General features: G+C 37.8%; 1 pseudogene; it reads right to left on the minus strand.

Annotated features, from left to right (window-relative positions):
* Window positions 1-16,243: 16,243 nt before the first annotated feature.
* Window positions 16,244-18,086, minus strand: LOC105509304 (annotated as a pseudogene).
* Between the last annotated feature and the right edge of the window lie 5,096 nt (window positions 18,087-23,182).

Genomic DNA, 23,182 nt, shown 5'->3' on the forward strand with positions numbered 1-23,182 from the left:
TGGCACAGAATTGCTTAGGCTTAAAAGCCCTCCCCCTATGAAGGGGAGGTGTTCTTTATATGAAATTAACCCATCCTGATCCACATTTTCTCAGGCTACTATCATCTGGTTGAGGTTCCTCTGGCCTATATCTGTGGTCATTGTGGCTGGTGCCTTTGTGGATGTCTGAGTGCCCTTATCCTCTGTCTTTGCTGAACCTGAGACCTAAAACTTTTCCTTGAGGTCCTTTGCCTGTACCTTTCCTGGGCTTGAGGTCTATCCATTTCGTGAGTTACTGAGGCCCACAACACACACTTTTGCTGGGCACCTGCTTTTCATTAAAATAGGCAGATAGGTACATTGTTTCCTTAAGGCAGAGCATGTTTAGTTCCCTCTATAAAAGCATAAACCACTTGCTTGAGGTCAAAGGTTCCTTAAACTGTTTCAACCCATAATGTGCAAATTCCCACTTCCATTTACCTTAGGCCTAACTCCATGGTTAAAACAGTTAAAAATTAAACTGATACCTATAAAAACTGGCTGCATTGTTTCCTGCAGGCCACTGAAGTCTTTACCTTGGGCATATCAAAATGTTCAGGTAGTTCGCATGTGTTTTGCCCCAAACCATATTTCACCGTCTGTGTCCCAATTGTCCTGATCAATGTAGCATATTATAATACTTCTTTGTAAAAACTGTCTTTCACCCCTCCATACTTCACAGGAATAAAGCCAGACCCTATAAACCCTAAAGAGTGAAGGAGTTGAGTGGGGTGTGTGAGCAGTTTTCTCCTGAGGGAAAAGTAAATGAACATGAACTGGGAACATGAACATGATTCCTCTCTCAAATTCAATCATCATAGAAGAGCGCTAGCGTGAAAAAAAGGCCAAGGATGTCAGGAGTGTTCCCTTTTTATAAAAGGCAATCTCCAGAGTGGAGAATCATCATTCTCCTCTAAAAACAATCTGCCCTTCCCAAGCGCAATAATCCTCTTTTTTTTCTTTTCTTTTCTTTTTTTTTTTTTATTGAGACACATTAACAGATGATGTTTACCTGAGATCTTGAAATTGACTAATAGTTGGGACTTAGCTGCAAAAGGCTGTAGGTTATGCACACTGCTGATTCTCTAGTACGGTGGTTCTCAACTGAGGGTGATTATGCCTCCTTCTAGAGGACATTGGATGCATCTGGAGACATTTTTGGTTGTTACAACCTGAGGGCCATGCTAGCAGGTAGAGGGCAAAGATGCTGCTAAACATCCTGTAATGCACAAAACAATCCCATACAACAAAGAATTATTGGGCCGCACTATGTTAACAGTGCTAACTAAGGCTGAGAAACTCTGCTGTAGATATAACTTCACTTGTTTGTTTCCAAGTCAAGGAAACATATTGGGATGCAAGTGAGCGAGAAAGCTGTTGATATATAGATAACATTGAAACTCTCCTGAAAATATTTTTAGCGAAATAAATAATTTATAAATGATGGTGGTCTGTTCTGCTACAACATATGTTTTTGTAATCTGAATTAGTCCATGTGTGATTGTAAATAGAGGAATAATGCCAGGAAAATGTGGAAGTAATTTTTTTAAATTTTTTTTTTTTCCTAGCCCGTTAGTGTTTTATACCACCAAGCGGCCACAGCAGAACCCAGAAGGAGGAAGAAGATAATACCATATGCAAGATATATTTCTCATTGATTAATTGGTTGTTAAATGGGCTCAATTCTCTTCTCTTGTCCTCTATTTATACCTATTTACAATGTTGTTTTTGGACTTTGTAGCTCCTATCATGATGAACTGAAGTCTATTTCCACACCCCTTGAATATAAAATGGCTTTGTGACTTGTTCTGGACAATCAACAGGGGCAGAATTAATGGCCTACCAGTTTCAAGCCTAGGCCTCAAGAGACCTTCCACAACTTCATTTGTTCAATTGGAACTGTATGACCATTACGTGAATAAGTCCAGACTAACCTGCTGAAGATTTTAAAATTCTTTCAAGCAGAGAATATCACACCTGAGTTCTTTCTTGATTAGCCAGGCTACTGCTGACCTGCTAACTGATCACAGATGCAAGGGCTCTTGTATCTCCTGCTGAGATCAGTCAAGCCAGATCAATGAAACCAGTCAGCTGACCTACAGACACACCAATAAATGGTGGTGTTTTAAGTTACTTAAATAAATGGTGGTGTTTTGGGGGAGGTTTGATATACAGCAACAGATAACTGATATAAAAGCCATAATTTCTTCTTGGCTTATTTTTGCCACATGCTCCATTTTTGGAGGACTTATTGGACAGTTACCTTTGATTTTTGTGTTTTTCCCTTATCTCCAAACTTAGTAGAATCTATCATTACTTCAACTTTATTCCATCAGATCACCTTTAGTGTGCGGTGGCTTACACCTGTAATCCCAGTGCTTTGGGAGGCTGATGTGGGTGGATCACGAGGTCAGGAGTTTGAGACCAGCCTGGCCAACATGGTAAAACCCTGTCTCTACTAAAAATACAAAAAATTAGCCAGGCTTAGTGACAGGTGCCTATAATCCCAGCTACTTGGGAGGCTGAGTCAGGATAATCACTTGAACCCGGGAGGTGGCAGTTACAGTGAGCCTAGATTGCACCACTGCACTCCAGCCTGGGCAACAGAGTGAGACTCCATTTCAAAAAAAGAAAAGGAAAGAAAGAAAGAAAAAAAGAAATATATGGCCATATTTAACTATCTGTTTCCATATTAGGAATTTAACATCATGTTTTAACTCTGCTTGTATTTTCATTACGTATTTCATTATTACTTTTGTTAGTGCTGTGGTTAAAATGTTGTATAGTCTTTCAGTGGTCTGTCCCACTCCTAGGTTTTCTATAGTCCTATTATTTTAATTTGTGATTTTGTAGAATTTAAGGTTTCTTAGAACTGTATGTATATGTTGCATTATAGGCAACAGAAATGCCCACATTTTTTGAGAGTCATATTATTTGTGCCTTACTCACAACTGATTCTGAATCACTTGTGTACCAAGACATAAGGTTGGGAATATTGGTCAGGCCACTCTGGGGGATCAAAGAAGCACCTAAAAAGAGAGAATTGTGGATATGTTTATTTCTGTTTTAGGTGTGTGTCAACATATGAGTGTTTGTATGTATGTGTGTATTAAATGTGTGAGCTGGTAGAAAATTCTGAGAATTAATATACTGTTACAGTTTTTATAACACTAATATATTCCCAGGATGTTTAATGCATCTTATATTGAATTATTATAAATAGTTAAAATAATAAACACTGTGGTTCATAAGTAGCCCTGAATTTTATCTAGGACTTTTATATCAATAGTCTCATCTTTAGTCTTCATGGAGCCCCTGAGAAACAGGTACTATTTTTTAATTTTTAAAAATTTGATTGTAAATCAACAAATAATTGTACACATTTTGGGGGAACAAAGTGATGTTATATGTATATAATGTAGAATGTTTAAATCAAGCTATTTAATATGTCCATCACTTCAAATACTTACCATTTTTTGTAGTGAAATCATTTAAAATTTACTCTCTTAGAGATTTTGAAATATACAGTACAATAGGCAGCACGCTTTTCAATAAATCTCAAAACATTTATTTCCCCCATCTGAAGAATTTTTCAGGGAAGTTTCAATGCTATCCATATATTAACAGAGTTCCAATTCACTTGTATTTCAATATGTTTCCTTGACTTGGATTACTATATATTAGTTGAAATCTTAAGGCATTTCTTTTCTAAGAGAGAAACTGATGATATATCAATTTATAGTGAACTTCCATCTTCGTATCCTTTGACCAGCATAGCCTTCTTCTCCACTCCCAGTCTCTGGTAACCACCACTCCACTCCTTGCCTGAGGTCAGGTTCACTTCAATTTTTTTAGATTCCATTTCATGTAAGTGAGATCATGTGGCATTTGTCCTTTTGTGCCTGGCTAATTTTACTTAGCATAATGTCGTGCAGGGTCATTCATGCAGTCACACATGACAAAGTTTCCTTCTTTGAATTCCATTGTACAGATGAGGAAAAGGAAATGTGGACTAGGGTTAGTGCTCCAGGTAGTACAGGTCAAATTAGGGATATTTTAGAAAGATGCTTTTTTTCCTACTCCTTCATACCAAGATGACTTCTTTCAGAAAAGGGCAAGACTGGAAATCTTAAGGCATTCCTTTTCTGAGAGAGGAAGGGAGGATAAATCAATTTATAGAGAATTTCCATCCTTACTTTATAATGCAGTCCTACTAACAAACGTAAAATTGGTAATTAGGCAACTTTTTTTACAGGTAAGGAAATAGACATAGGTAACAGTCCTAAGATCAAACAACTAGGACCAATATGAAAGCTTTCTGAATGGGGAGTTGGTTCTTTCTCACTAAAGTCTTGATACTCTTTTATCCTCAGTGTGTCATTTTGCACAATATTTTAGTAAACCTCAAATCTTCTTAGAAAAAAATCAAGGCATAAATCTGACATAAATACTGCAGCCCCACTATTTAGATAGCCCATGACACATTTTCTTTTAGAGCTAAAGACAATTCCCAAGAGTGTAATATTTGGTCTGTGGCTACCTGACAGTGATTCTTCAGCTCATGGATGATGTCCCTGCTACTGCTGGCATCCAGGCTTGGTTTCCAGGACTTTAGTTCCTGGGTACAGAACCATTCCTCTCTTCAGGATATACCAGAATCAGCTTTAATGTAAAAAGGAGAGATTGACTTTTGGGGAGAAAATCAAGTTTAGTTGGAGTTGTCTTTGATTTTTAGATTTCGGCCTCAGATGGATTTATTGAGATGCTGATGTTGGGGGATGAATACTGTCAGCATGTTGGGTTGTTCCAACATGCACAATGCCATGGTTGGCCACTTGCACAGCTGTGCTACTCTGTAGAAAATACTCTGGCACCTCCACATGTCCCCCCAGCCAGCTCAGGACACTGATGTCAATACTTCATCGCAGCATTACATGGATCACACAATCTCTCCTTAAACTTGTTATTTTTAAGCATTCACTGGGGTCATGATGTTCTGAGGTTAGTTCTTAGGCACTTTCAAATTATTAGACAAGACAAATTATTACTGAATGTCCTCAGCTTTTACTCTGGCTGGGATCAAAGTGTTCTCCACAACTGCTTCAGCCCAGCATACTAGCTGAAAGGAGGTCCAGTGTCACAAGTGCCATTAGGTTTTGGAGCAGGTAGAAGGGGGCCAGAAAGACTTGAAAATTTTATTTTATTCTAATAGGCACAGCATGAAAAGAGACATTGAAATGGAATAATTAAAAATGCTAGGTTTAAAGTTGCCTTTTACTTCCCTTCAATATGCTGTGAATTCTCTGTCCAGGAATGATTTATCTTCATTCCCTTCCTTAGGCCTTTCTTTCTTAACATGAGTAATCTCTCCTTTTTACTGAATCCATCTCCACTCGACATCTTTAGTTTTTACAATGTGTCTGGAAGGCATTACTATGCTACAAATGGGTAAAACAGGCTTAGAGACATCTGGGTAGATTTTGGCTGGTCTAGCTCAATAGGAGGTTAGATTTTAGCATATCTAGGGAAAGGAGTTAATGAATCTCTTTCAGGCACTCCTTTATGAAGAGTGTTTACTTTATGAAAGTATCAAAGAGCTATTATTCTGAGGTTATGTAACCAAAATGCAGGTTACTCGCTCACCTTGTGCATAGTACAAGTAACAAAAATGAAGTCTGGTGTAAAGAAAGTCATTTATTCCAAAGCTAGGTAATGAAAAGAGTATAGATTTCCTGCTTCAAGGGTACCAGTTTGCTTTTGGAACAGAACAGAAGGGCTTTTAAAAGACAGGGGAAGAGGTGAGCAAGGAGAGGGTTCTGATGCCTTATCTACTGGGCCATCAAGCTGGTGACCACTGGCACCTTCGTGGGCAGGACTAAGCTAGGCCAAAAACTCCCCAGGAAGGAGAAAGTCTTGTATCTCGGGAGGCAGTCTCCTGACGGGAGAGGGTTTCATAGAAATTGGCTATCTCTTGAGGCAGCCTCCTAGCAGGTGAGTCTCCCTTTCTGGAGCTCATAAGCATTTACTTACTTGTACTTGCCCTGTAGGCAGTGTCTAGAGAAGGGGAGGTAAAAAAGCTATATTTGCATTTCTAAAGGTAAAGTACTAAGTAGAAAGTAGGGAACCAGGAGAATGAAAACAGGAACTAATCTCTTTAAACCTCAGTTTCCTCACAGATGAGAAGCATTGTTTACCTCACAGAGTGTGGGGATCAAATTTGATAATGTATGGAACACTTTAAACAGTGCATGACACACAATAAATGCTGGCTCTTATCATCATTTTTATCAGCATTATCATGATTCAGTTCTTTCTCTCTTTGATTCAGTCATGCTTCTGTCCTTTGAATGTTAAAGTCATATTTCTCTCATTTTTTTTTTTTTTTTGTCTTCTATCTCTGTGTAAGGAGTTACTGTCGGTGATACTCAAAATATGGTCGCTAGACAGGCAATCTCAGCATCATATGGGGACTTGTTGGAACTGCCAGTTCTTAGGTTTGGCCCAAGACCTCCTTGATCAGAATCTCTAGTGAAGGGACTCAGGAATCTGCACTGTAATAAGCTTTCCAGGTGGTTCTAATGCTTGCTAAACTTTGAGAAGCACTTTTCTAAGTCAATTACACTGTTTGATTTAAAAACTCTGAAAATGGAGGCAAGATTTGGGTTCATATCCTAACTCTGACACTGATGGGCTACATAAACTTTGGCAAATTGACTCTAGATTTTCCTTTGTAATGTGTACAGCGTCCTCTGGAGTTTTGTTATGTAGGTTATAGGCTAAGCTACATGAATGAAGAAACCCAAAAAACAGAGATTTGAATACATTTATTTCTCTCTGCATAATAGTTCAGAGGTACAAAGGTAGCCCAGAGTAAGTTTGTGGCTCTTTTCTACAAGGTCATCTAAGGACTCAGGATTCTTCTGACTTGATACTCTGCCCTCTCTTGAGACATTGTTTTGTTCGTAGATTTGACTTGGGCTCATCAATGCTATGTCAAGCTTCTTGCCTGAGGGAAAAGCGAAAGAGAGAGAAAGGAAAACAAGTAATTTTATTTTAAAGAAGTGATGCAAAAGTTGCTCATATTACTTCTGCTCATATTCCCTTGGTGAGAACCTGGATATTTGGCTATAACTAGTGGGATGCTGGAGAATGTGTCTATGAGCGGGCTGGCCAGCTACCTTACACAAATTCAGGAGCTATTGGTATTCTGATGCTAGTAAAATAGCATCATAGAAACACATAGTACAAAGCTCAGCACATAGCAAGTATTCCACAAATGCTAATGTGAGATGGAATAGCGTGGTCTTGAAGAGTCAGATAGATATGAGTATGAATATGTATTCTCATACCTACTTAGTATTTGACTTTGAGAAGATTATTTCTTCTTTGAGATTCAATGTCCTTATTTTCTAAAGTAGAAGTTACATAAGATAATAGTCTTAGCTTACTGTGTGGGTTTTAGAATGATGGAGGGTTTAGGCTACCTCCAATTCTAGATCAGAATGCATTTTGATTCCCTTAATTACAATGAGGCAGGAGATATCTTAAATGTGTTGGAATGTTTCACATGTCATTAATTCCTTATCAAACACAACTGCAAGCAGCATTCTGCAATTACTGTGCAGCTATGGGCCCTCAGCCTGAAGGTAGGGATCTTAATCCTAGGGCCCATTTGATGATTGGTGGGGTGTGCATAGCAGAAATTAAGCCAACAGCCTAGAGCACAGCTTTCAGTTCCAAAGAAAGAGGAGGTGTTTCCATCATTTCATTATATTCTCTAGGGCAGAAATTGGAGGCCTGTGGTGAAATATAATTACAATTCTCTATTGTCTTATTTGGGGTATAAACAAATTCATCTCTAATCAATTTACAGAAACAAACATAAAAAGCAAATAAGCAGCCTTCTTGAAAAGGGAGTATTAAACAGGATTTGCATATGTCCCTTACTCTGGTGGAGCAGAAATGCAGCCATGTATTTACAAACAAGGCAAACGTATGTCCTGTTCAAGAATAATGCTCCTTATTGGAGCTAGTCCTATTTATCTTGACATCAAAAATTCTTTGTGATACTTATTTGTCAAGTTTTCTCTTAGAAAAAACATATTTCCTGAAATCTCCAAATTAGTAAGGTCAAAGACATTTTTAGGTCCCTTGCTGTCTACTTCCTTCCCTTACAAAAGACATTAGAGGCTGAAAATGGAGACCACAGTATTTTAGGTGTATCATAACATTTCTAACAGCTTTGCTTCCTGGGGTTCATCTTCTCTAATTACTAATAACAACACTAGCAGTGGAAAGAAGAAATAGGTATGAAAAAAGGAGATTGGAGACTTTCTTAGCTTGGATCTCCTTAGAAGCAGAGACTGAGACAGAGGCTTGCATGAAGGTATAGAAGCTTCTTAACTGGGGTTATGTCTAGATAAACCCATCATAGGTTGAAAATATGTAACTAAGAAACGCATCTTATACACCTAACCTATAGGACATTGTAGCTTAGCCGAGCCTACTTATATATGCTCACAGCATTTACATTGGCCTACAGCTGGGCAAAATCATCTAACAACATAGAGCCCCGTAGAGTGCCGGTTGTTTGCCCTCATAATTGCATGACTGACTGGGGGCAGTGGCTCCCAGTGAGAAAGAGTATAGTACAGTATATTGCTAGCCTGGGAAGAGATCAAAATTCAAAATTTGAAGTACAGTTTTTATAGAATGCATATGGCTTTCAAACCATCATAAAGTCAAAAATCATAAGTTGAATCATTGTAAGTCTGGGACCACGTGTGCTTTATTTGGAAAGTCATTCTAGGGAAGATAAACGATCATATCAGGGATCAGAACACAATATCCCAAAATGTGGTGTCATGGCATGCTGAGTATTTTGAACGGAAGGAGATTGGAAGGCCTATAGAAGAAAGGTCATTCTGACCTTCTCATGCTCTCCCTTCTTCCTTTCCCCACGCTCCCCTAAGGTGTGTCAAGAATTTCTCTCCCCACCTCAGATTATAGAAACTAGAACTCCTCTCCCTCAAAGTGAACCATAAAACCTAGAAACATCACTCTCTGACCTACCTTCCCTGAAAGTAGGTCATGAGGGTCTTGTTCTAGAGAGTTCCTGCCCCACATCCTGAGAAAAGAATGCCACATAGAGAACCCAAGAATCATCTGAACAAACAGGCCTTGCTTGGTCTCCCCACAGTTGATTACTATTAGATCCTACTTTCTTTGTCCAATCATGCTTCTCCACAACTCTTCACTTTTTTCATTAGACTTAGAATAAAAGCACACAGTTTTTCCTGGGTATTGGGGGTCACATAAAACCCTGGTTAAATAAACTTGTTATTTTTTTTTCCTGTTAATCTATCTTTTGTTACAGGACTGTCATCCGTGACCCTTATGACAGATGAGAAAAAGTTATTACCTTATTGCCCCTACAGGGGGTGAGGGGAGAGAAGCAGGAAGGAGAGAAAGGCAATCCAAAGATATATGATCACATCGTCTACTGTGACAGGCAAAAAAGCTTGATTCAGAGATAACTTATTTTTTTTTTTTTTTTGAGACGGAGTCTCGCTCTGTCGCTGGGGCTGGAGTGCAGTGGCCGGATCTCAGCTCACTGCAAGCTCCGCCTCCTGGGTTTACGCCATTCTCCTGCCTCAGCCTCCGGAGTAGGTGGGACTACAGGCGCCCACCACCTCGCCTGGCTAGATTTTTGTATTTTTTTTTAGTAGAGACGGGGTTTCACAGTGTTAGCCAGGATGGTCTCGATCTCCTGACCTCGTGATCCACCCGTCTCGGCCTCCCAAAGTGCTGAGATTACAGGCTTGAGCCACCGCACCTGGCCCAGAGATAACTTTTAAGGAAACTGGTGACATGAATCTCAGAACTGGCCACCTAAGGGACAAAGGGGGAATAAATTTGTAGGAACGAAAAAGGAAATATTTTCCTCACTCACTGTAAGTCATTACTTACAATGCTATAACAATAGACAGACTCATAAGAGAAAAGCACAGCCAATTTATTTAACAATGTTTTATGTGACATGAGAGCCTTCAGAAATGAAGACACAAAGACCACCCCAAAAACTGCATTTTTATACTTAGGTTCAATGAAGAATGGACAGTGCTGTAGAAATGTCAGTGTATAAAAGACATGGTGTAACTTCATGATAATAAACCAAAAGTGTGGGGAGGGAACCCAGAAAGGCCCTGAAATGTTCAAATTCTTCTTATCTTCTCCATGTATCATTCCTTCTCTCCAGGTTTGATGCAGTACTCCTCTGGAATGAGGGTCTGATGACTTACTTTCAGGCAAGAGAGATCAAAATAATGTTTTATAACTATGCTTTATACAGAAAAGTGGGGGTGGTCAGAGTGACCTTCTAGCTCCTGTAGCTTTTTCAATTGCTAAGTGCCATGTTTTGAGGTATCATGTTCTGAGCTCCCATAAATTATTTATTAGTTCCCAGACCCCAGTGGACAAGGTTGGACACATAGGGGTTAATTTTCCTGCCATTTGGTTTGTTCAGACATCTCCTACTATGGCACATGAGAGACCATGGGGCAGGAGTGGGAGGCCATGGTGCAGCTGATACAAACCTGTGCTAAGCAAATCCCTGCAGCAGAGAATAGTGAAGAGGTGAGGCCCAGAGAATTTAAGCTTGCACACGAGCGCTCTCCAATGCAGATGACTAAAGGATATTTTTTTATCTTGTCACAACTTTTTGATTCTAATCTTATGCTTTATGTAATTTTATAATAAGAACAATAGGTACAATTTATCTGCTATTTGCTGGATGCCATTTGAGGGACTTTTGCAACATGTTCTCATTTTATTCTTTATAACAGTCCTTTATGATGACTTTGTATCATTGATATTTACTTATGAGTAAACATTTTGAGATGTTAAATAATTTACTTACAGTTACAAGGCATATGCATGCATGCACATTTTTAAAAGTTATTTTATTAGCTCAGAAAATATATGACCCTTACTGTAGAATGGGGACATTTAAACATTTTTGGTTTAGCACTTACTACATTAGCAGACATAAAAAACTGAAGTAAGAGTTTTATAAAATTGCATTTTCTCTTTTGACATGTGTTGTTGAAAGAGAAAACACAATATTTTATATTCTGCCCTACTTATGTGTGTGTGCATACTGTTTGCTACCCATTATATTGATTTTATCCCTCACTAATGAGTTATGAGGCATGACTCCACAGTGTAAAAATGGTGACCTAGATAACCAATATTTTATAGAAAATATTCATTTTCAGATGGCAGGGGTCATCTGAAGCCTCATGAATCCCTAGCTCAGTGGATGATTGACAGATGATAGAATGATAGATAGATGATAGATATAAAATAAGAGCTAAATGTTGTGCTTATTTTATTAGTTCATTTAAATATGGCTTAGAGTTAGCTACGGGCTTTATACAATAGCTTTAGGCCTAAAGGAAACAAAGACTTTAGGTCTATAGGATAAATCATGTTATCTACTGATATTTTAAATAATTTTAACTTTTATTTTAGATTCAGTAAGTACATGTGCAGGTTTGTTATATGAGTATATTACATGATGCTGAGGTTTGGGATATGGATGATCCTGTCACCCCAGTAGTGAGCATAGTACCTAACAGTTTTTCAGTGCTTACCCCTCCCCCTCCTAGCAGTCCCCATTGTCCATTGTTGCCATATGATTTTTTTTTTTTTTTGTAACGGGAACTGAAATTTTGATAAATATCCTTGCTTGGGACTAGAGAGAAAATATATTTCCTTTATATTTTGGATTTGCTGGATTAAAGAATAAGAAAATAGAAGAGCAAGAAGGGGAAAAAATAACTGAAAACATGTGGAAGACTGCATCAGTGTGGAGGAGTGCACCAATGTGGGAGAGAGTGCCAATGTGGCTTTTATGGACTTCTTATGGGAGTCGGATGAGGCACCCATGGGCCAGTGAACACTCCTGCATCTGCAGCTGCTTTGCAGCTCCCACTATGCTCCTGCTCTTTTCTTCTGCTGTGCTCCTTTTGCAGTCTGTTCAACAAAAATCTTTTCACCAAATTTATTCCAACCTGCTACTTGGTATATATGATTCAATATTACTAATTTTCAGAAATTATTTCTCTGGCTTATTTTGAATATTGCCTTTACAGATTCTGGAGGTGGAGCTGACACTTGTTTCCTCTTTCATAAACATGGGATAATGCTTTTCATCCCAGTTGAAAGGGTGAGTCTTTAATGAGATAATGTATATAGCACAGTAGACGCCCATCACATTTTAGCTAAAAGTGTCCTTGCTTTCTGCAATGCACCAAATCCACTTCCTCCTGCCTCTGTGGATGAAGCCTGCTCCCAGGCTCATGTATACCTTATCCAGCCCTGCCTTCCTGAGCAGCTGATCCTCTTGATGGTGTGTGGTCACTTCCTGAAAGCTAGTGGTGGCTTTGTGAGTGCTCACAAGAAACCGAGGAAAAATTGTTCAGTTAAGACAGAAATTTCTCAACAAGGCAGTTCCTTCTCTAGCATGCATTTATGCAGGTCTTTCAGTAGGTATTGAGACTAGAATATGCAGAAAATCTTTTTCTATCTTTCTGTGACAACATAGTACACAAACTCCCTGAAGACGAATTAGTCACCTTTATTCAGAAATTTAGGCTGAAAAAGTAGTCTTTATCTGGAACATTTCCAAACTCAAGGAAGAGACAGAGAGGAGATGGGGAATGATGTAATGGGTCTCAAAGTTCTGGCTGCTGTTTCCACCATCATGCCATTGGTAGGAGTGCACATGCTCACCCCTGAGTTCAAAAGGGTAGATGCATCATCCTCTCACAAGAAGGACAATCAAAGGAAAGGGATCCAGAATATTTAGCAATCATCAATGCTACTGATCAACCACCAGACACAAGACTACATTTTACCTCAAAATCAGTGAATCTTGTTGTGTATCTCAGCTTGTGTGCACATTTACATGAACATGGCCACCCCCATCTAGGATCAACAGCGTTCCACAGCACACTTTAGGAGGTCCCACCTCTGTATCTTTGCTCATATCATTTCCTCCTGCTGGAATGTCTTTCCTCCATGTTCACCTGTTGAAATTTTGTAGACTTATATCAGAACAGGAATAGGAAATTCAAAAATAAATAAATACAAATAGCTAAGGAAATTGTTCACCCTGACAAATAGTAAGTGGAAAAAAAAAATAACTAAAACAAAGATATTCCATCTTGGGCCAAAAAATAGGCAAGGATTTAAAGAGAAACATACAGTATTGTTCAGGGGGAAACAATACAGATATTTTCATTTACAGTAGTTTCCCCTTATCTTCAGGGAATATGTTACAAGACTCTCATTGGATGCCTGAAACCACAGATAGTACTGAACCCTATGTAGACCATGATACTATGTTTTTTCCTATGCATATATACCTCGGATGAAGTTCAATTTATAAATTAGGCACATTAAGAGATTAACAACAAAAAATAATAACATTGTCAACAATTATAACAATGTGCTGTAATAAAACTTTTGTGAATGTGGGCTCTCTTTCTCTGTCCTTCAGAATATCTTTTTGTGCTGTACTCACCTATTTTCAGATCACAGTTAAATGCAGGTAGCTAAAACCTTAGAAAGTGACACTGCCGGTAAGGGGGGACTACAGTGCTATTGCTAAGAGTAGATATCCAGGCACTTATTTTACTACTAAAAAGTTGGAAAGAATTGAAGTATCTCCCATCACTCTCTAACCTCTATTCCTTATACATTCATCACTACTTGATATACATGTGTGCACACCTACAACCCCCTTTACACACACAGGAACTGTTTGCTTGCTACTGTCCTCCCCAGAGAATGTAAGCTCCACGAGGACAATGACTTTTCTAGCTTGTATATTATTATACCTCCAATCCTAGAATGTCTAACACATAGGTAGTCACATAGTAAATATTTGTTAGATGAATACATGAAATAATCATATGGAGTCTGTGTAAATTAATAATGACTTATTTACAAAATAATTAACTTTATAGAATTTTTAAATGTTTTTAAAATTAAAATTTTAATTTTAATGCTTTAAATATTTTATGTTTGTTTTAATGTTTTAAAATTAAAAACATTTAAAACATGAAAAATACTTATTATCTATAATAAAGACACAAACACAGTGGTTATCTCAGACTGATGAGCTTATGATAGTTTTCATTTCTTTTTTATATGCATCTGCATTTTCCAAATACTTATCAATAAGCATGTGCTATTGTTATAATCAGACAAACATATAAAAGACAAAAAGTCATGGAAGTCCAGCTCATATGCAACCTCTTCCATTAAATATTTCCTGAACTCTCCAATCCCTGGTGTTCTTGGCCTCTACAATCCTCAGGACATAGTGACCATGTCTGAAACCATGCATAGTACTGAACCCTGTATTGATTACAACACTGTGATGTTGGATTTGTGGGTACAACCCATTTGTGTCATTTAGCTGTGTTCCTCTTGGATCAACAACCTTAGCTCCCATTGCCCTGCCCAATGTAAGGTGAAGGAATATGGTATTCTGAAGACGGTGGAGCAATAGGAAGATAAATAGGGAGGAAGTTAAGAGAAGAATGTGAATCTGCCAGTGTATCAGCAGAAAATCAGAAACAAGATCCTGTTTAGTTCCTAAAAATGACTCCAAAAAAGTATTTTTCACTTGAAAACAGTGCAAACTTTAGCTTCAAGAGAATGTCCTAGAATTTACTGCTGGCTGCATTTGAGGTCATTGAGGCCCACCTTTAAATTACTTCCACAAATTCACAGGATGAAGTTCAAGAGTTTGAGAGATACAAAAGAGACCTATGGAAAGGTAACATAGGTAAAGAAATAAGAGATGAATAACCACACTGAAAACACAGAATTAAAACCCCAGCTCCCGAATGGGCTAATAAAAATTAACCTATTTTTATTCTGCACTTCCCTCTGGCCTCTATGTAATGCAACTTTAGTAGGACTCAGGGAGGAATCACAACAGCCTGTATTAAGATACCCTGACTGTCTTCCAATAAATATGTAAAATCAATTACCCAAATGGGAACTGGACTTCAATATAGACGCTAAGACAGACTGCACACAGATTTCCAAGATGGCATTATTGCACGGTTCAATTTTGGAACTATTCTTCAGATCTGCTCATAGCCTAGGGTCCTGTATCTTCTTTTGTGTTTGTATTTAACCTTTCAGAAGAGGCAAAAATATTATTCAAAACAATATTTGGTGAATATGATTGAGCCTTATTACTTCTGACAGAAAAGAAGGAAATCAAGAAGTCTGGATATTTTGTTAAGTGTACAAAGCAGGAAGGGAACTAGAATTTGCTTTCTGTGATATTAGATGTTTTTTTTCAGTTCTCTCAGCTAAACTCTAAGATCTTTATAAGGAAGACATCATTTTCTCTGTTTTACAGACCTAAAAGCTAAAGTTCAGACAGTTGAATAACTCTCTAAAGGCCTCACAGATGAGTAGCAGAGCTGGAACCCAAAGTCCATTTTTTTATTGCATCTCAATGACTGGAGATGAGTTGTAAAGAAAGAGTCTATAACAATGTAGTTCTTTGGGGAGCAAAGTCATCTCTCCAAGAAGACAGTCAACACTGTAGTCAGAAGGTGAAAAACAACTGAATACTGGGACATATTGCCAGTATATAAAGAATTATTATGCATAACCAGAATGAATGAGAAAATAATGGTGCCTGTTAATCTGGGAAAACTGAACAATAATCCAATGTAACTGAACAAACAATTATTGGTATTGCTCTTATCAAATAAATAATATCCATCAATGGAGACAAAGATGTTTTACCATCAAATTCATATAAATTAAAATATTTTGTTACATACTTATATGTAAATAACTGTCTTTTTTTAAGAATATAATGAAAACTGCCCCTTTGTTTAGGGGTATTTTATATTTATGCATGATTTTGCTTTTATTAAAGATGACTGTTACAATCAGGTATATAACCACTTAGTTATATCTATGTTCTGCCTCTTAAAACATGTTCTTAGATAAACCATTTAATCATCTTATTCTTTTCTTCAATTTTCTCCGAACAGTGGTAGAAGTATTATTTGATGAACAGAATAAAGGAAACTGTTTTTGACCACACCCAGATCATACTGATATCTACAGTATAGTCCTGGCTACAAGGAAGCCCAACTCTAACTTGTGAGATGGGCCTAGTTTAGGGAGTAACAATGAGGTGGTAACTAAGGATAGTGCTAGTTGCTACCAAAAATTAACAACTTTAGGTATTTCTGTTTTGGGTTTCTGCAGTTTAGGTGCATCCAAAAGTTCTTCATAGTCTGCACTCATTCCCTTTGCCCAGCAACTGACTGTGTCCATTCGATCTGAATTCTGACTTTAAGGGCAATCTTTCTTTAACTGTTTCACAGAGCCACTAAGTTTGCAACCACCACCATCAGCATAGAGTCCTTTGGGATTATCAGGACAAGATCTAGACAGGCTCCCCATTTCTCTGCAAACAAAACATGTTGCAAAAAGAAATTCACTAAGACCCGGGTGTACTTCCGCCTTACATTTGGTTGTTTCATGCTCTGTGGACCCACATCTGTAACATTCCAGTGCCTGTATCTTGATTTTCAAGGTCAGCAAGGCAATCTGCAATTCCATGATGTGATTTTCTGCAATGGAAACACACCATTGCATTTGTGTTTGCCATTTGTCTTTTTAATCTTCTTCCTTCCCATCCACTGTCTTTTTTTTTTTTTTAATTATACTTTAAGTTCTAGGGTACATGTGCACAACGTGCAGGTTTGTTACGTATGTATACATGTGCCATGTTGGTGTGCTGCACCCACTAAGTCATCATTTACATTAGGTATATCTCCTAATGCTATCCCTCCCGACCCCTTCCCCACAATAGGACCTGGTGTGTGATGATCCCCTTCCTGTCTCCAAGTGATCTCATTGTTCGTTTCCCACCTATGAGTGAGAACATGCGGTATTTGGTTTTCTGTTCTTGCAATAGTTTGCTGAGAATGATGGTTTCCAGCTTCATCCATGTCCTTACAAAGGATGTGAACTCACCCTTTTTTATGGCTGCATAGTATTCTATGGTGTATATGTGCCACATTTTCTTAATCCCGTCTGTCACTGATGGACATTTGGGTTGATTCCAAGTCTTTGTTATTGTGAATAGTGCTGCAATAAACATACATGTGCATGTGTCTTTATAGCAGCATGACTTATAATCCTTTGGGTATATCCCCAGTAGTGGGATGGCTGGGTCAAATGGTATTTCTAGTTCTAGATCCTTGAGGAATCGCCACACTGTTTTTCACAATGGTTGAACTAGTTTACAGTCCCACCAACAGTGTAAAAGTGTTCCTATTTCTCCACATCCTCTCCAGCACCTGTTGTTTCCTGATTTTTTAATGATTGCCATTCTAACTGGTGTGAGATGGTATCTCACTGTGGTTTTGATTTGCATTTCTCTGATGGTGAGTGATGATGAACATTTTTTCATGTGTCTGTTGGCTGTATGAATGTCTTCTTTTGAGAAGTGTCTGTTCATATCCTTTGCCCACTTTATGATGGGGTTGTTTTTTTCCTGTAAATTTGAATGAGTTCTTTATAGGTTCTGGATATTAGCCCTTTGTCAGATGAGTAGATTGCAAAAATTTTCTCCCATTCTGTAGGTTGCCTGTTCACTCTGATGGTAGTTTCTTTTGACTGTCTTTCTTTAAAGCAACTGCAATTTCCTCCCTTACTTCCTTACTGTCTGTGGCTATAATTTGCCCATTATGAACCATCTGTGAATTCTGTCTTAGGTATTCCATGACTGCATTCACATCTTTATTTAAGTACTCTTTTTTCTCTTTGTTATTTTTGTGTTTTCCTTGGTGTTTGTCATTTTTAAGGGATAGCCTATTGGCTTCAAGGTGTTTACACTTTGGTAGGTTCTGGCTTGTTCCCTCAAAGGATCCCTTCTTCACGTCCTCCCATGGTGTTATAGACAAAGGTCTCTTGTTACATGCAGTACTAACTCGTGCCCACCTGGTCATAATTTCATCAGAGGTACCTCACTGTGCTGCCAAGCAACTTCTTACCACCAACTCTCTTATTTTTAACAGAGATATGAATGATTTAATAAATAAAGTTATTTTCTCCCTAACCAATAAATAAGTGAGAAACATGTATTTAAAGAAGGGACATCACATTGCCAGTTTGCCTTGAGTCCTTACCAGACATAGTTCAGCTATGGTTTGTGTCATGTTTACTTTGTTGGAGTTCCTACAGCATGCTGTTCTGCGTCTCTCCACATCTGTCCTCTGTATTCCCTTTGTTGGAAATGCCTGCCTCATTCCAACTCACCCCTTATGTTTTTGTGTTTAGATTAAGTGTTACCTTCCCCAGGCAACCTCCTCTGCTATCCTCCAACTACAAATTGGATCAATTGTCCTTTATCAGGACATATATAACATAATAACATATCAGTTCAATTGTATTTAACATACATTTATTAAACAGATAACTCAAAAAATAAATGAGTGAACATTGGGTCATATAAATTCCTTTGCACTTAGTGTTAATAAAACTATCCTGTATCTTTTAAGAGACCTAGGCCTTTCCCTTTATGTCAATATGTAAAATAAATTTTACTTCATGATGGCACAATTCTCTTTTCTTAGCAAAACAGCACAATGTAAATGCAGTTATTTTATTAAATGAGAATTAATGTCAAAGACACATCTTCCAACCTAGATTTAAAGATTCTAAATGCTCAGGAATCTAATTCTCTGGAGGTCTCTAAACTGTGATTACAAACACTTAGTTGTGGTATTTATCACCTCTAAATATTCTATGTTCCTGTGCATTCTAATTTTGACTATTTTTTTTTTCTCTGAAGTATTCCCTTTAGTTGACTTAAGCAATGGCAGACAGATATAACTGAGGACTCATTCCTTAGAATTAAAAAACAGATAACAACACAGGTGTCAAAAAAAACAAAGTAAATTATAGTTACTGAGATTTTTTTTTTTTACAAAGCTGTTCAATGTCCTAAGATCAGAGCAACTCAAATGTGAATATATGAAAACATCTCAAAGGTGTTATATCATAGTGTTTTTGCCATATATGGTAGCAATGCATGAGTGCTGTGGTATGCTATTTGGCCAGGCTGCTGGAACTTGATAGATTCTACTTGAAAGTGTCACAATCTTCAGGGGAGGAAAACCAAATGCTTGCTCTTAGGTACAAGTTATGGTTTTGTCACTACCACCTGTGTCACCTTAGTCGACTCATTTTAATTTTTAAATGTTAGCTTACTTACTTGTACTACAGAGATAATTTTATCTTCCTTAGAACTTTCTATAACAATGAACTGAGAAAATGAATATTTGGGTGCCACAAAATAAATATACGGGCACCACAAGAGAGGGTTAGCTGTTTCCTTTGCAATGTAGGGATATTTTTGGGGAAAAAAATCCAAATGCTATTGCCGTCACTCCACAAACAAAGACTTTTTAACAACGACAAGAATGCATTCACCACAACACTGTGAATCTTCTCTACCAATGTTCCTCCTTTCTCCATCCTTCTTTTCACAGACATATCTCTGCTATATGAAAACAAGGTCTCTAAGCTCCTTCTATTCGTTCTCTTTTTCCTTCTCCTCCTCATGGTTAGGTGAAACTTGCATTCCCAGATATTTGTATTTTATGAACCCATATTATTATTTTAATGGAGGACTAAGAGGGTTAGCTGTTTCCTCTTCAGTGTAAGGATATTTGGGGGGAAAATATCCAAATGCTATTGCCATCACTCTACAAAGAAAGACTTTTTAACGACAGCAAGAAGAACATAATCTCAGAAAAAAATGGCTGTTTAAGTTAAATATGTTTAATTTAAATTTTTATTGTGAAAAATTAACTACTTGTATTGATTTCCTTTTTCTCATTGTATCCAGTGACTGGTGGCAATTTTATTGGGAACCAGCACTTATCTGCATGCTAGCATATGGACCAATAGACCCCAGAAGTCCCATCTCCAGGTAGACATCTCCTAGGCACAGCAATGGCAGGACATTATAGAGCCCAGGTGCCTAGGTGACTGGGCAAGTCTTCCCAAAAACTGAGGAAGCCAAGTAAGGAGAGTTGTGTGGCTTTACTTGCCTCAAATATGTCAGGAGTAATACCTTGTAACAGGGATGCCCTTTAGTCTTTCAGAGTAAGTGCTAAATGAGTATTTTATTTGGGAGGTAGGAAGGGATAAAAAGAGAGCGAGAGAGAGCGAAGAGAGAGATTTCCAGGTAGCATTTGAAGACTCCCAATTCCTCTACAATGGCTTAGGCTGAACTACAATATAGATGCATTTGTTGCTGTGGGTATGTATTTGTGCATGTGTTTACATGTGTAGGTGTGAGTGCATGTGGATGTGAGTGTGTGTATGCACACAGGGGTTGAAGCACAGTTATTAAGCACTTCTGATTTTGCCAATACCTTCAGGTGCTAACCTTCCCTCAAAAAGAGCTTTCTTTCAGGTTGATAGGTGCAGCAGCACCACCATGGCACATGTATACCTATGTAACAAACCTGCAAGTTCTGCACATGTATCCCAGAACTTAAAGTAAAATTAAAAAATAAAAGAGCTGTCTTTAATGCATGCTATAATATGGGAATTAGAGGCTCTATGAGAAGAACTATGGTTTTCAAATCAAACACTGAATTCCAAATGTTCTCATACATCAAAGAAGACCTAAGGCTAGCCCATGTGGCTTAGAGGTGACAGTGTATCATCAAAGAGCTAAATAACTGACCGTGGTACTGAAGGGACTAAAACATTCTTTCCCTGTCTCAGCCTTCAAGTGGCAGGTCACTGCTGAAGACTTGAAGGAAGAGAGATTGGACCCTTTAAGATATTTGGTAAGTTCTGTCACCATAGTTTGTATATATTCCCCTACTATTGAACTGAGATTGCTAATAAAATCAGACAAATCAAGGTTTAAATTGTAGCTTTGGCATGTGTGAACTCGGGCAAGTTATTTACTTTCTCTGGGCCTCAGCTTCTGCGTCTGTGAAATGGGCCATCACAGTGGATTATCTCACTTACAAGGAAGGATAATTGTGAAAAATAGAAATAATAAATCTGAAGAGCCTGTTATAGTGTCTGCCACATCATCAAAGATTTTCAGTAAAAGCTAACTTAATATATTTATTCAGTTATATTCATTATGTCAGGAAAGATGCCAGATGCCAAGTGTAGCAGGGCAGTTTTTACATTTAGGAGCACAAAATGTGGTTTAGGTTCATGGATGTTTTCATAACCTTAAGTGAATGACTGTTTCCTTCCGCCGCCATTATTTCATCTGAAATATGATCAGCTTATACTGGTTGATTTCTAAGGCATTTTAAGCTCTGACATCCTATTTTTATGGTACTATGAATTAATTAACTGGCAGGGGTTTTAGTAGGAGCCTCTCTTTTTCTTTTACTTCACTCTTCTACATCCTTACTGCTCCTTCCTTAATCAGCCACAGCACTGACTTCATTCTTATTCTCTTTTTCTCTGTTTTCTACCCTTCCAATCCACTGACAACCCTGTTGTCAAAAGGAATTATTGGAAGCTCCAATTTGTTAAATTGCTCCAATTCAGTAAAATCTGAATTGCTTTAAGTCTCAATCCCTTTTTTCCATTCACAGACTAAAGTCTTTTTTTGTTAGTGTGAGATTTAAAGTTCTACAGTCAGCTTCTGTCCACATTTTTAAATATACTTCATTAGACTAATATTTTAATGCCTATTTCTTTAAGCCAAAATGAAAGTAATGCTAATTGCAAAATTGTAGAAAATTCAGGTGATAATCAGATACAATACAAAATCAAAAAAGTTAAAAACCATTCTTAATTCCACTCTTGAAAGAAAACCAGCAACGTGGTGTGTATTATTCTAGTTTTATATTCATTTATACCTGTGGTCAGATGAAAATTTTAAAATTTACCCATTTGTCTTTTCAAGATACCTTATAACTCTTTTACATTTGTCTAGCTATTTCAGAGGCATCCATTGCTCTAAAAGAGAGTCATTAAAGCAGAATGCAAACAGAAAACAAAGGTTTAAATAATTAAGCATATGAACAAACATTATTTAGAAGTGAGTGATTTGTCAGATTTTCTGCCTCTCCGTTCTGCTCCAATGCCCTCCCTTCAAAAACAAACAAACAAAAACACCCCCAAACCCCACTAGAAGTCCTGAGGCATAGGGGATAATAAGATGCTCAAATGAGTTTGGCTATGTGTGAGAAGTCCTGTATGTCACATGTTAAAGTAGAACTTGGAGACCCAGAAAGACTCTAAATATACACCATCCTCCATTTCATGGAAGGTATAGAGTAGAAATGACTGTGTAAGATATCCAAATAGAAGCATTTCTAGAATCTCTCAGAGGTTCCTGAGGCCCAAAAGTGGTCTGGAGGTGGCCACACATTTGCTGTGAACTAGAGATGGGAGCAGAAGCAGCTGTAAGAAGAGTAGGCACAGATAACCTTCTGGGAGGAAGAGGATTCAGCACAGAGCTGTAGGGACCAAAAATGGAAGACTACAGGGGAACAGGGTGTTTCACAGATGCCAACATGGACAAGAGACAATGACCACAAGCCAAGTTCCTCTCCTCACCATGGGTTGGCATTGTGTAAATCTCACAGAATTTGCCTCTGACCCAAATACAAACATACTTCATTTTATTGTGTTTTGCTTTACTGGGCTTTGCAGATAATGCTTTTTGTTGTTTTTTTTGTTTGTTTGTTTACAATTGAAGGTTAGTGGCAACCTGCATCAAGCAGGACTAGCATACCGTTTTTCTAATAGGATGTGCTCACTTTGTTAGCATTTTTAGCAATAAAGTACTTTTTACCTAAGATATCTATGTTTCATTTTAGAATAATGCCATTGCACACTTAATAGACTACAGTATAGTATAAACATAACTTGCATATGCACTGGGACACCAAAGAATTCATGTGACTCACTTTATTGTGACATTTGCTTTATTACTGTGTTCTGAAACCTAACCTGCAATATTTGCAAGGTATGTCTGTATATGAGAGAAAGACTTTTTGAATCGAATGAAATTTCATTTCTACCAATTGGCCAAACAGGAAATCAA

Source organism: Colobus angolensis, unplaced genomic scaffold (genome assembly GCF_000951035.1).
Source record: "Colobus angolensis palliatus isolate OR3802 unplaced genomic scaffold, Cang.pa_1.0 Scaffold174, whole genome shotgun sequence".
NCBI lineage: Eukaryota > Metazoa > Chordata > Mammalia > Primates > Cercopithecidae > Colobus > Colobus angolensis.